The sequence below is a fragment of the Rhinoderma darwinii genome (assembly GCF_050947455.1).
Source record: "Rhinoderma darwinii isolate aRhiDar2 chromosome 5 unlocalized genomic scaffold, aRhiDar2.hap1 SUPER_5_unloc_28, whole genome shotgun sequence".
In the NCBI taxonomy this organism is placed as follows: domain Eukaryota; kingdom Metazoa; phylum Chordata; class Amphibia; order Anura; family Rhinodermatidae; genus Rhinoderma; species Rhinoderma darwinii.
The window spans coordinates 572,481-585,614 of NW_027461785.1; the positions used below are offsets into that span (position 1 = coordinate 572,481).

General features: G+C 42.7%; 2 non-coding genes and 2 pseudogenes across 2 annotated transcripts; all 4 read left to right on the forward strand.

Moving 5' to 3' along the window:
• Positions 1-3,409: 3,409 nt before the first annotated feature.
• LOC142689219 (U2 spliceosomal RNA) lies at positions 3,410-3,608 on the forward strand. The gene has a single exon (XR_012858191.1). It is a non-coding gene; the product is annotated as a U2 spliceosomal RNA (small nuclear RNA).
• Positions 3,609-4,896: 1,288 nt separating this feature from the next.
• Positions 4,897-5,087, forward strand: LOC142689038 (U2 spliceosomal RNA). Its single transcript, XR_012858064.1, has one exon. It is a non-coding gene; the product is annotated as a U2 spliceosomal RNA (small nuclear RNA).
• A 6,486-nt stretch (positions 5,088-11,573) lies between these two features.
• On the forward strand, positions 11,574-11,744 carry LOC142689140 (U2 spliceosomal RNA; annotated as a pseudogene).
• Positions 11,745-13,032: 1,288 nt separating this feature from the next.
• Positions 13,033-13,134, forward strand: LOC142689240 (U2 spliceosomal RNA; annotated as a pseudogene).

Sequence of the window (13,134 nt, forward strand, 5' to 3'; positions counted from 1 at the left end):
GCAGTGACATTGTTTGCGTACAAGAATGTGGTTTGTCAAAAATGCCTAGGAAAGAAGAATGGAAGTTTGGGGAAGCAATTTGGTCTTTTTCTTCCACAAATAGGAATGATGGAATTGGTATTCTTTTTAAAAATAATGAGTTTGTCATCAAACAGACTCAAATTATACAGGAAGGAAGATGTGTCTGTGTGTTACTATCCTATAAGGGGTGGCAGTTTAGGCTAATTAATATCTATGGCCATGCTGTGAAAACTGATAGGTTGGCACTTTTTGATTCTTTAAAATTTTTTCTTCATGGTAAAGTTCCTGTAATTATTGTTGGTGACATTAACTGTATCCTGGAGAAGCAGGCCCGAGCTGGGTCCACAGAGTCTAATGTGGATGTCACTGGAGTTTTGTGGAATAAAATTTTGCAGGACTTTGCTTTGCAGGACGCTGTCACCAGGAAACCAGGTCCATTTACTTACCATGCCGATGACGGAAGAACAGATTCTCGTCTGGACTTTTTCTTTTTTTCTATTTCAGCAATGAAATGTGTAGATTATGCGCAGGAGAGAGTGTGGTTTTCAGATCACGAGTGTTTGTTGGGGGTTTTTGTTATAAATAATTTCTTTTATGGTAGAGGGGTATGGAAGATGAATGTTAGTTTTCTGAGTGATGAAAGGGTGAAAACTAGGTTTGGGAAAAAATATGGGTTTTGGGTTAGGAAGAAAAGTTCTTTCTCTAATGTGTGTGAATGGTGGGTATGGGTGAAAAAAAAGATTGGTGGTTTCTTTAGACAGATAGGGTATAGAAGAGCGAGAAGGAAAAGATTAGAATATTCACGCTTTAATATGCGGATGACGTTCCTTCAACAATGTAAAAATTTGGGTATGGATGTAAGACACGATTTGGAAAAAACAAAAAAAGATATTAAGGAGTGGTTCCGAGAGAAAGGGAAAGAAATAATATTTAGATCTAAGGTGGAGGTTAGAGATAATCACGAGAAGTGCACTAGATTTTTCTTTAAAAAAATGTGTGGTGGGAAAAGTGGAATGAATGTGTTATTGGATAAGGATGATAAAGAGGTGTTTGGTAAGGATGTGATTGATGTGGTGTCTGATTTTTATAAACAACTGTATGATTTGAAGAAGTGTGATCTGGGTGATGATGAGGAGTTTTTGGATATTGTGGGTAATTTTGTTCCTGAAAGTGAATATGAGTCTTTGCTTGGTGAGATTATGGATGGTGAAGTAAAGGATGTGGTGGGAAGTATGGCTAAAAATAAGTCTCCAGGGATCGATGGAATACCAGCTGAGTTCTATGGGAAATATTGGGATATAATTGGGAAGGATGTTATAGATGTTATGAGAGTGTTGTTTTCTGGGATGAATATGTGTGATGTGATGAAGAAGGGTATGGTAGTTTTGTTGCATAAAAAAGGAGATAAGAGACGGTTAGAAAACTGGCGACCAATTACTTTGCTTAATACGGATTATAAAATTTTTGCCAAGCTGATTGCGAATCGTATGAGGAATGTTATTGGGTGTGTGATTGATGAGGATCAGGTATGTGCGGTACCGAAAAGGAAATTGCATGAGAATGTGGCGTTGGTGCGGGACATGCTTGAGGATTGTAAGGGTCGGAATAAGAAGGTGATTGTGTGTGCGTTAGATTTTGAGAAAGCGTTTGATCGTGTGGCGCATGTGTTTTTGTTCAAAGTGTTAGAGAGAATGGGTTTTCCGGTTCAGTTTGTGAGTTTGTTGAAGAAATTATACGCGAATGCAAAGAGTTGTGTGCAGGTGAATGGGTTTTTTTCAGAATCATTTAGTATTATGTCTGGTGTGCGACAGGGTTGTCCGTTGTCTCCCATCCTTTTTATTTGTGCGATTGAACCATTGTTGCAAATGATTAGAAATGATAAGGTTGTGAAAGGTTTGGTGGTGCCCGGGTGTGATGGAAAGCGTGTGAAAGCTTTGGGATATATGGATGATATTTGTGTATTGTGTGATTCAGTGTATGATATGTCCAGAGTGAAGTTGATTGTAAATATGTTTTGTATTGCGTCTGCTTTTAAAATAAATTGGGGTAAGAGCAAATTTAAATTTTTCTTCAGTAATGAACGGGTGAGTGATCCTGATATGGAACAGGTGAATGGTGTGAAAATTTTGGGTATTGTGTTTGATGATGAGTTGAAAGGGAGAGAAAGTTGGGATGAGTTAGGTGGTAGGATTGTGAGAAAGTTGGAAATGTGGAGAATGAGGGATCTTTCTTTTTCGGGGAAGGTTTTAATTGTCAAAAGCATTATTCTACCTATGATTTTATATGTTGCTTTGGTTTTTCCTCCTGCTGTTGCTATGTTAAAAAAAGTGAATAGAGTTTTGTTCCTTTTTTTATGGGGGAGCGGGATTGAGAAGGCAAGGAGAGAAATTCTAATGAAAAGCAGACGTAATGGAGGCTTGGATTTCCCAAATTTGGAGATTTTCATTGGAATTAATTGTGTACGTTTTTTTGTTGAGCTTTTATTTAAAGAATCCAAGGCTTCTAGAATGTCGAAGTATTTAGCTGGAACGGTGATTCAGCGTTTAAGGTGGGAAAAACGGAATTTATGTAAACCAATTGCTTTTCAGTGCACAGGGTGGTATTTGTATGTAGAAAAATTTATCAAAAAATTCCAGCTAGAGGATGTAAGAATGGAGAGATTTCTGAGTGAAAAGAATGTTGTGAGAAGTATGTGTATGAATAATGTGATGTGTTCTGTAAATGGTTTGAATTCGAAGGAGTCTAAGTCTGTGTGGAAGAAGATTGTTACGTATAATGTCTCAAATAAGCAGAAAGATTTGTTATGGATGTCGGTACATGGAGTGTTGCCTGTAAGGAGTGTTCAGAAAAGAAGAGGTTTGGTTGCATCTGAAAGGTGTCCGAGAGAAGGTTGTGGGGATGATGAGGATGTGAGTCATGTGTTTTGGTCGTGTAAGCATGCAAAGGATGTTTGGAAAAAGTTGAGTGGGTTGTGTGAAGAATTGACTGGTTTGAAGGTTTTGACGTATGAAATTGTCTTGTTTGGTTTGTGTAGTTTGGGTAGTGAAAAGGATAGAGTGTTGTGGATTTTTCTGACTTGTGTGAAAGAAGTATTGTGGAATACGAGGAATTTGAATGTGTATAAAAGAGAAGTATTTGAGATGGAGGATGTGGTTAGTATGGTATTGGCTAAATTGTATTTTTATTATAAATGGGATCTAGAAAGAGGTATGGATGCGGAAGGGATATGGCGAATGTTGAAATGGAGGTATTTAGTTTGAGGAATTTGTTTGATTTATCTTGTATTTGATGGAAAAATAAAATAATGAACCAGAGTGATGAGATTTTTTGAAAAATAGAGAGGTGGTTTGAACAACTACAGTTCTCGGTTTTATTCAAAAAAACCTGAATGGTTTAATAAAAAAAAAAAAAAAAAAAAAAAAAAAAAAAAAAAATCTGTTCTTATCAGTTTAATATCTGATACGTCCCCTATCTGGGGACCATATATTAAATGGATTTTTAGAACAGGGAGATGGAAATAGAGCTTGCTCTGTCCACTCCACGCATTGACCTGGTATTGCAGTATTTCCAGGACCGGTGCACCCTTCCCTTATGTGTTGACTAAAATCAGATTCCAAAAGTGCTATTTGTGTTTGCTATTGTTTTTGTCTTTCTGATGGGATCTCCCCTTTTAATCCCATTATTTCAACACCTGTTGGACAATGCATTTGTACAGTCATGTGTGATAATGAGCTCATTTATTAAATGCAATTAATGAATACATTGCCACCTCTTGTTGTGTGTGTGTGTGTGTGTGTGTGTGTCTTCTGTGTTTCTGTGTTTCCGGCATTTCACATTGGAACAGCTCATTCACCTTCCTTGTCTTCTCTCCGCCCTCCCTCCTAGGTAAGTTAAAGAGCTGCACCTGAGCCAGCCACTGATTGATGCAGCACCACAGTCAAATAGTGGAGTGGAGTGGAGTAGGGGAACAGCAAACAGCCATTAAAGCAGCCAGCCGCCTACCCGCCACAATGGACCTACCTGTGTACACTAGATGGATGTGATGGAATGTACTGTCGTCCCTACATTTCAAGAAGAAGTAAGAATTGCAGTTGCAACAAACCCTTGCTTGCCTACAAAGAGAGCAGCAATTTGGATTTGTTACTTTGTTACCTGGAAGAATAACAAACTGTGCAAGGATGGAGGTTGTAGGAGCAAGGAGAAGTTGTCTGTAAAGTTGGTGGATGCTTATTTTCCATTTTGCAGTCCCTTGTCTCCCTCTTGTGGCCTCCTGGAGGCAAATAAATGTGCAAAAAAAAGACAGCCTGGCGGCCGGCTGTTGCAGTGTTGCCCTCTCAGGCAACACTGAGTGACTGACTGAGCCTCACCGTCTTATATAAAGTTCAGACGGAACTTTGCACGTGTCATAGTGGAGCCCTCAGGATTCCAGAGCCAGCTTTCTGACATCATAATGGGGCCTCAGAGATAGATAAAAGCCTGGGCCCAGGCAGTGTTGGTCAGTGCTGCTCAGCAGGCAGCACTGGACTGGATTAAAGCTGATACAAGGTGTGAAGGAACAAGGGGTGGCTGTGGGCATGCACTTGCTGCCGCTGCCAGTGTTTATCTGCATGGCAGGAGGGCATTTGGGCGTTGCCAGGAAGGCGTTTTTATGTAGATTCCTCCTCTTTCAGCACTGCATTGTGGTGCAAGCAAAAGAAGCAAATCCTGTGTAGCTTCCTCTCCGGCCTTTATTCACCTCCCTCCCGCTTAGTAGCTGTAAATGTGTGTGAGCCTGCAGGGCCCCATGGAATTGCCTAGGAGTAGGCTGAATCAATCGCTGCAAGGGGTGAACAGCAGTATGGGACAGGCTCGGGCAAGGCAAGGGCCGCTCGGGTTATCGCTTCTCGGCCTTTTGGCTAAGATCAAGTGTAGTATCTGTTCTTATCAGTTTAATATCTGATACGTCCCCTATCTGGGGACCATATATTAAATGGATTTTTAGAACAGGGAGATGGAAATAGAGCTTGCTCTGTCCACTCCACGCATTGACCTGGTATTGCAGTATTTCCAGGACCGGTGCACCCTTCCCTTATGTGTTGACTAAAATCAGATTCCAAAAGTGCTATTTGTGTTTGCTATTGTTTTTGTCTTTCTGATGGGATCTCCCCTTTTAATCCCATTATTTCAACACCTGTTGGACAATGCATTTGTACAGTCATGTGTGATAATGAGCTCATTTATTAAATGCAATTAATGAATACATTGCCACCTCTTGTTGTGTGTGTGTGTGTGTGTGTGTGTGTCTTCTGTGTTTCTGTGTTTCCGGCATTTCACATTGGAACAGCTCATTCACCTTCCTTGTCTTCTCTCCGCCCTCCCTCCTAGGTAAGTTAAAGAGCTGCACCTGAGCCAGCCACTGATTGATGCAGCACCACAGTCAAATAGTGGAGTGGAGTGGAGTAGGGGAACAGCAAACAGCCATTAAAGCAGCCAGCCGCCTACCCGCCACAATGGACCTACCTGTGTACACTAGATGGATGTGATGGAATGTACTGTCGTCCCTACATTTCAAGAAGAAGTAAGAATTGCAGTTGCAACAAACCCTTGCTTGCCTACAAAGAGAGCAGCAATTTGGATTTGTTACTTTGTTACCTGGAAGAATAACAAACTGTGCAAGGATGGAGGTTGTAGGAGCAAGGAGAAGTTGTCTGTAAAGTTGGTGGATGCTTATTTTCCATTTTGCAGTCCCTTGTCTCCCTCTTGTGGCCTCCTGGAGGCAAATAAATGTGCAAAAAAAAGACAGCCTGGCGGCCGGCTGTTGCAGTGTTGCCCTCTCAGGCAACACTGAGTGACTGACTGAGCCTCACCGTCTTATATAAAGTTCAGACGGAACTTTGCACGTGTCATAGTGGAGCCCTCAGGATTCCAGAGCCAGCTTTCTGACATCATAATGGGGCCTCAGAGATAGATAAAAGCCTGGGCCCAGGCAGTGTTGGTCAGTGCTGCTCAGCAGGCAGCACTGGACTGGATTAAAGCTGATACAAGGTGTGAAGGAACAAGGGGTGGCTGTGGGCATGCACTTGCTGCCGCTGCCAGTGTTTATCTGCATGGCAGGAGGGCATTTGGGCGTTGCCAGGAAGGCGTTTTTATGTAGATTCCTCCTCTTTCAGCACTGCATTGTGGTGCAAGCAAAAGAAGCAAATCCTGTGTAGCTTCCTCTCCGGCCTTTATTCACCTCCCTCCCGCTTAGTAGCTGTAAATGTGTGTGAGCCTGCAGGGCCCCATGGAATTGCCTAGGAGTAGGCTGAATCAATCGCTGCAAGGGGTGAACAGCAGTATGGGACAGGCTCGGGCAAGGCAAGGGCCGCTCGGGTTATCGCTTCTCGGCCTTCTGGCTAAGATCAATTGGATTTATCCAGGAGACTTGTCAGGAGGTGCTTCCGGTACCCTTTCTCTCGGCCTGGGGGGATCGTCTGGGTTCATAGCCCAGACTTCACCCCCCTGTCGCTATTGGGAGAAAGGCCTAGTCCGGGAGCAACGGGAAGGGATCCCCAGGCAATCGGCCTGTTTCCTGCCAGACGGGAGAGATGCCAGCCAGGATTTCGTACGCATCGGGTGAGGCCCGGATGAAGAATACTATTCGTATTGAAGTGGAGGAAAGACACAGACCAAAGAAGAACTTGGAATTTATCGCCAGAGAAGTGCTTTTGGGTTCGCTTGGTCTACATCACAGGGATATTTTTTGCTTCCAGGACAACGAAGCCAAAGGAACCCACACCATCACCTTCCAGGATCTCGGGTGCTGCCAGAACGTCGTAAAGAAGGTAAACGAACTAATGTATGATGAAAAGTTTGATGGACTAGAGTTCGTATTACTTTTTGCCTATGATGAGATCCCTCTGGTAGTCTATCTCTACAATCCCCATGTAGAGACTGATGATATAACCACTTACCTTCAGAGATATTGTGATGACGTAAAATTTATGAACAAAATTAATAATGCTGTTGGATTTTGGGGAGGCAAGCGAAAATTTTTGGTCCGCTTAAAAAAAGACCCAGAGGGAATCGGAGGCATGCAGCACCCACCCTCTACCGTAGTTATTGGGAAAAGCAGAGGTTATATATTTTACCCGGGTATGCCCACATATTGCCGGCAGTGTGGACGCTTTGGACATACCCAGGTTTCCTGCAAAGATGAGAAGTTGGATAGGTGCAATAATTGTGGCCAATACGGACATCAAATGAAGAGTTGCCCCAAAGAGAGACTGTGCAATTTATGTGGGGGCAAGGGCCACATGTTCAGGGATTGCCCCAGCAGAGCCAGGAATCGTACCTACGCTGACACGGTGAAGAGTTTTGTGAAATCCACACCTGGGTCAGAGCCAAAGCGATCTTCAGTAGCGTCTGCTGAGGATCGGGTGATGATGACCCAGGGCGCCAGACAAGAGACTGTGATTTCAAGACCGGAGCCAATGTCTGCTGAATCTCTATCAGTAGACAAGGCGATGAAGGTCAAGGGCGCCTCCTGTAGCAGGAGTGCGGTTGGGACAGAGCAGGAGCCTGACACAGTTCCTGGTCAGGCCTCTGCTTGTAAGTCCCGTGGTGTTGCCATCAGTGGGTCAGAGCAGAGGGTCTCCATAACTTCAGTGGAGAGCCCTGCAATGACGACCCCAAATACCAGCCGCAAGTCCGAGCAGAAATCCCTTTCAACACCAGAGGGAGGAGCTATGCAAATGACCTCAAAGTCCCAACGTGAGAAGAGCCAGCCTAGGAAGGAGACTTCGTTGAAGACCCTTGACGACCGCTCTGAGGACCACCAAAACATCGTGGAGGAGATGGAGTCAAGCATTCCAGAGGGTGAGAAGAGAGCAGCCTCCAGTGAGCGGGGAGGAGATGACAGCGATGAGAGGGAGAATGAACCAGTAAGGAAGTGGCGGAGGGGAGTGGAACTTGACTCCCCGGATATCTGCTTGGCCGATGACGATTTGTGGTTGGGGCCGGTGACCTATCAGTTGTCTGCTTCCAACCCCCAGAACATCCAGTCGCCTGGGTCTCCTGAGCAGGAGATCTTTGGTGGGCTAGACATCCAGGAGTTTAGTTGTGGCTCGAGCATGGACGATCCGCCACCATAATATGTGTAATGCCTCTCGTCAATGTCGTCTCACTGAACGTGAGACTATTAAAGAGCCCCGCTCGTAGGGCTGCTTTGTTTTCCTTCCTAGAGACTGAGGACTTTGATTTCTGCTTGTTACAGGAGTGTGGATTTCAACACGCAATAGACTATTCGGACATTAAAAAAGATTGGAAGCTGGGTCCTTCCGTGTGGTCCGGCTCCAATGAAAATAGATCTGCTGGGGTAGGACTGCTCTGCCGTGGCTTTTCTACTATTATACATTCTGTGACTGAGATTTTACCTGGCAGAGCAATAGTAGTCCACCTGAATTTTAATGGTTTTATGTTTCGTATTTTAAATGTATATGCCTCTCCTGATAAGCAGGAGAGGGCGGAGTTAATGCAAATTTTACCATTGTTTTGTGTTGGGTCATCCCCCTTATTAGTAGGAGGAGATTTCAATTGTATATGTGAAGGAGAATGCCGGCAGGGGGGTGACCCTCTCCGCAAACTAGATAAGACCTCTTACCTGCTTAAGAATTTTTTATGCGATTTTAAGCTGAGGGATGCCTGGAAGTTGCTCTTGCCGGCAGACCTAGGCCACACATGGTCCAATGGGAGAGTGGCTTCTAGGATCGATTTTATATTTTTATCAGAGGATTTTAACCCAGTGAAATTTGTTTTAATATCTAATATATTTTCTGACCACAAACTCTTGCAGGCTAAGATAGAGTTTAGTGGTGAACTGAAGGTAAACAAGGGCCTCTGGAGGTTGAGCACGCACCTGCTGGAGGATCCTCTGACTCAGCTGGAATTTGGCCAATCCTACCAGTGTTGGCAGCAGCAGAAAAACCCCGACATACCAATGCTGACCTGGTGGGAAGAAATAAAAACAAAAATTAAGTTATTTTTTATTAAAGCAGGTAAGAGGAAAGCAAAAGAAAAGAAACAATGGTTTTATAATTTTAACACAAGGTTGCAAACACTTTTTAAATTCAAGGAGCTGGGGATAGATGTGAAAGAAGATATTGAAAGTATGAAAGCAGAAATTAAGAAATGTTTAGAGCAAAGAGGTAAACAAATTATTTTCAGATCCCGAGTTCAACATCTGGAGGAAGGAGAAAAATGTTCCAGATTTTTCTTCAAAAAAGTTATGGATAAAAGAGATGTGATTTTAAACTTGGAGGGTCAAACCTCTAGGGAAGGTATTTTAAAGTCTGCTCATGATTTTTACCAGCTCCTTTTTAATGAAAAGTGTATTGATATGTCCTTTTTAACAGATGCTCTTAATGTCCTTGATCTTAAGTTAGATGTTTTAGACCAGGAGGTTTTATCACGTGATATCAACTTAGAAGAACTTTTTACTGTTTTTAAAAGTTTTTCTTATGGGAAAGCTCCTGGTTCAGATGGACTTCCCATCGAATTTTATCTAACGTTTTGGGACATTTTAAAGGACGACCTTTTTGTGTTATTTAAAGATGCTTTTACTGTAAATATGTTGCCGGTTTCATGGAGGAGGGGGGTAGTGTCTTTGATTTTTAAAAAAGGAGATCGGACTCTGCTGGGGAACTGGAGACCTATCACCCTCCTAAATATGGAATACAAAGTAATGGCCAAGATAATTGCAAACCGGTTAAAAATAGTGATCAGCAAAATTATACATCCGGACCAGGTTTGTGGGGTTCCTGGGAGAAGTATTACTGAGACTTTAAATATAATCCGTGATGTCATATGGTATTCAAGAGACCGGAGTCAAGGTTTAGCCCTCCTAGCGCTAGATTTTGAGAAGGCTTTTGACAGAGTTTCACATTTGTACCTTTTTAATGTTTTAAAGAAAATGTCAATCCCTGAGATGATTTTAAGTCGTATTAAGGTTCTATATAAGTCTTGTTTTAGCCAAATTTCTATTAATGGGTTTTTAACCGAAAATGTGGTTTTAAAATCTGGAGTGAAGCAGGGGTGTCCGCTCTCCCCGATTTTATTTATATGTGCAATGGAGCCCCTATTGTGTCAGATACGCAAGGACAAAGTCATCAGAGGGGTTCCTATCCCTGGAGGAGGTGGCAACCAGGTAAAAGTGTTGTGCTATATGGATGATGTGACAGTAGCATGTACAGACCCTGCTTCGCTCAAAAGAACCTTAAGGTGCACAGAGTTTTTTAGCCAGGCTTCAGGTTTTAAATTAAACGTTGCAAAAAGTGAATGTCTGAGCGTTGGAGCTTGGGACGCCTCCCAGACTCCGGAAATTAGCATAAAACAAGATAAAATAAAAATTCTTGGTATCATTTTCAAAGAAACAAATGATGGGATTGACAATTGGGATGAGATTTTATGCAAAATGGAAAAAAAGATCTCTTTCTGGAACCTTAGAGAATTGACGATGGAGGGCAAGGTATTAATAATAAAAATGATCTTACTGCCGCTAATGTTATATGTGGGAATGGTTTTCCCTCCATCGGATGTTTTGATAAAAAAACTAACCAGAATTATATTTATGTTTTTATGGGGTTCAAAGATGGAAAGATTAAAAAGAGATCATATGTACAAAAGCAAGTTGAATGGTGGAAAAGATGTCCCTAATTTGCATATTTTCTTTTATGTAAAATTTTTCTGCTTCTGTTTTAAATGTTTTAATTCCAATGGCGTTTTTAGTTGTTTTTTAAAGTACGCTGCCGGTATGGTTTTTAAAAAATGGTGTATGCCTCCGTTGAATTCCCCTGTTCTTTTATGCCCCCCAAAGCATTATGTGATTTTAGAAAAGACTATACGAACATTTCATTTAAAGGACCAAGAAAGCGACGTTTTAAAGGACCAGAGGAAACTGTCTGCAATTCTAAGGGGGAATGAGGAGGTTATCCCTGTGGCAAACTATTCCCAGACGAGGTCTAGACAAGTATGGCGGAACGTCTTTGGGAAATTTCTCGCAAATGGACATATAGACCTTGCCTGGATGATGGTCCACCAGTGCCTCCCAACAAGAGACTTTCAGCACAGGAGAGGCCTGGTGGCAAGGGCAAAATGCCCAAGAGACTCTTGTGCGAATGATGAATCTGTGCTACATTTATTTTGGAACTGTCCTTACGCACAAGAAGTCTGGAGGAAAGTCGACGTGCTTTTAAAATGGACTTGTGGATTAAAAGATCTAACATACGAATATATAATTTACGGACTATTTAATTGCCCAACTTTTAAACAGTACATGGTTTGTTGGAGTATGATAAATTGTCTTAAAAACGCCATTTGGAAAGTCAGAAATATTTTACTTTTTAAACGTGATTTTATTTCTGTGGACGAATGTATTAAACTTGCTTTTAGTGAAATGTACATATATTTTTTAAGGGACAGGAAAAACTATGGTACAAGAGATGCAAATAGTGCTTGGAATGTACAATTATGGAAAACAGTTTTATATTAATGTACATATTGTATTTTATTGTATGACGAACTTGTGAATCAATAAAATCTTTGTTGAAACCTTATCTGTTCTTATCAGTTTAATATCTGATACGTCCCCTATCTGGGGACCATATATTAAATGGATTTTTAGAACAGGGAGATGGAAATAGAGCTTGCTCTGTCCACTCCACGCATTGACCTGGTATTGCAGTATTTCCAGGACCGGTGCACCCTTCCCTTATGTGTTGACTAAAATCAGATTCCAAAAGTGCTATTTGTGTTTGCTATTGTTTTTGTCTTTCTGATGGGATCTCCCCTTTTAATCCCATTATTTCAACACCTGTTGGACAATGCATTTGTACAGTCATGTGTGATAATGAGCTCATTTATTAAATGCAATTAATGAATACATTGCCACCTCTTGTTGTGTGTGTGTGTGTGTGTGTGTGTGTCTTCTGTGTTTCTGTGTTTCCGGCATTTCACATTGGAACAGCTCATTCACCTTCCTTGTCTTCTCTCCGCCCTCCCTCCTAGGTAAGTTAAAGAGCTGCACCTGAGCCAGCCACTGATTGATGCAGCACCACAGTCAAATAGTGGAGTGGAGTGGAGTAGGGGAACAGCAAACAGCCATTAAAGCAGCCAGCCGCCTACCCGCCACAATGGACCTACCTGTGTACACTAGATGGATGTGATGGAATGTACTGTCGTCCCTACATTTCAAGAAGAAGTAAGAATTGCAGTTGCAACAAACCCTTGCTTGCCTACAAAGAGAGCAGCAATTTGGATTTGTTACTTTGTTACCTGGAAGAATAACAAACTGTGCAAGGATGGAGGTTGTAGGAGCAAGGAGAAGTTGTCTGTAAAGTTGGTGGATGCTTATTTTCCATTTTGCAGTCCCTTGTCTCCCTCTTGTGGCCTCCTGGAGGCAAATAAATGTGCAAAAAAAAGACAGCCTGGCGGCCGGCTGTTGCAGTGTTGCCCTCTCAGGCAACACTGAGTGACTGACTGAGCCTCACCGTCTTATATAAAGTTCAGACGGAACTTTGCACGTGTCATAGTGGAGCCCTCAGGATTCCAGAGCCAGCTTTCTGACATCATAATGGGGCCTCAGAGATAGATAAAAGCCTGGGCCCAGGCAGTGTTGGTCAGTGCTGCTCAGCAGGCAGCACTGGACTGGATTAAAGCTGATACAAGGTGTGAAGGAACAAGGGGTGGCTGTGGGCATGCACTTGCTGCCGCTGCCAGTGTTTATCTGCATGGCAGGAGGGCATTTGGGCGTTGCCAGGAAGGCGTTTTTATGTAGATTCCTCCTCTTTCAGCACTGCATTGTGGTGCAAGCAAAAGAAGCAAATCCTGTGTAGCTTCCTCTCCGGCCTTTATTCACCTCCCTCCCGCTTAGTAGCTGTAAATGTGTGTGAGCCTGCAGGGCCCCATGGAATTGCCTAGGAGTAGGCTGAATCAATCGCTGCAAGGGGTGAACAGCAGTATGGGACAGGCTCGGGCAAGGCAAGGGCCGCTCGGGTTATCGCTTCTCGGCCTTTTGGCTAAGATCAAGTGTAGTATCTGTTCTTATCAGTCCTTGTAAGGATAGATAGCTCGGAGAACCACTGGGGGCTATAAACACTA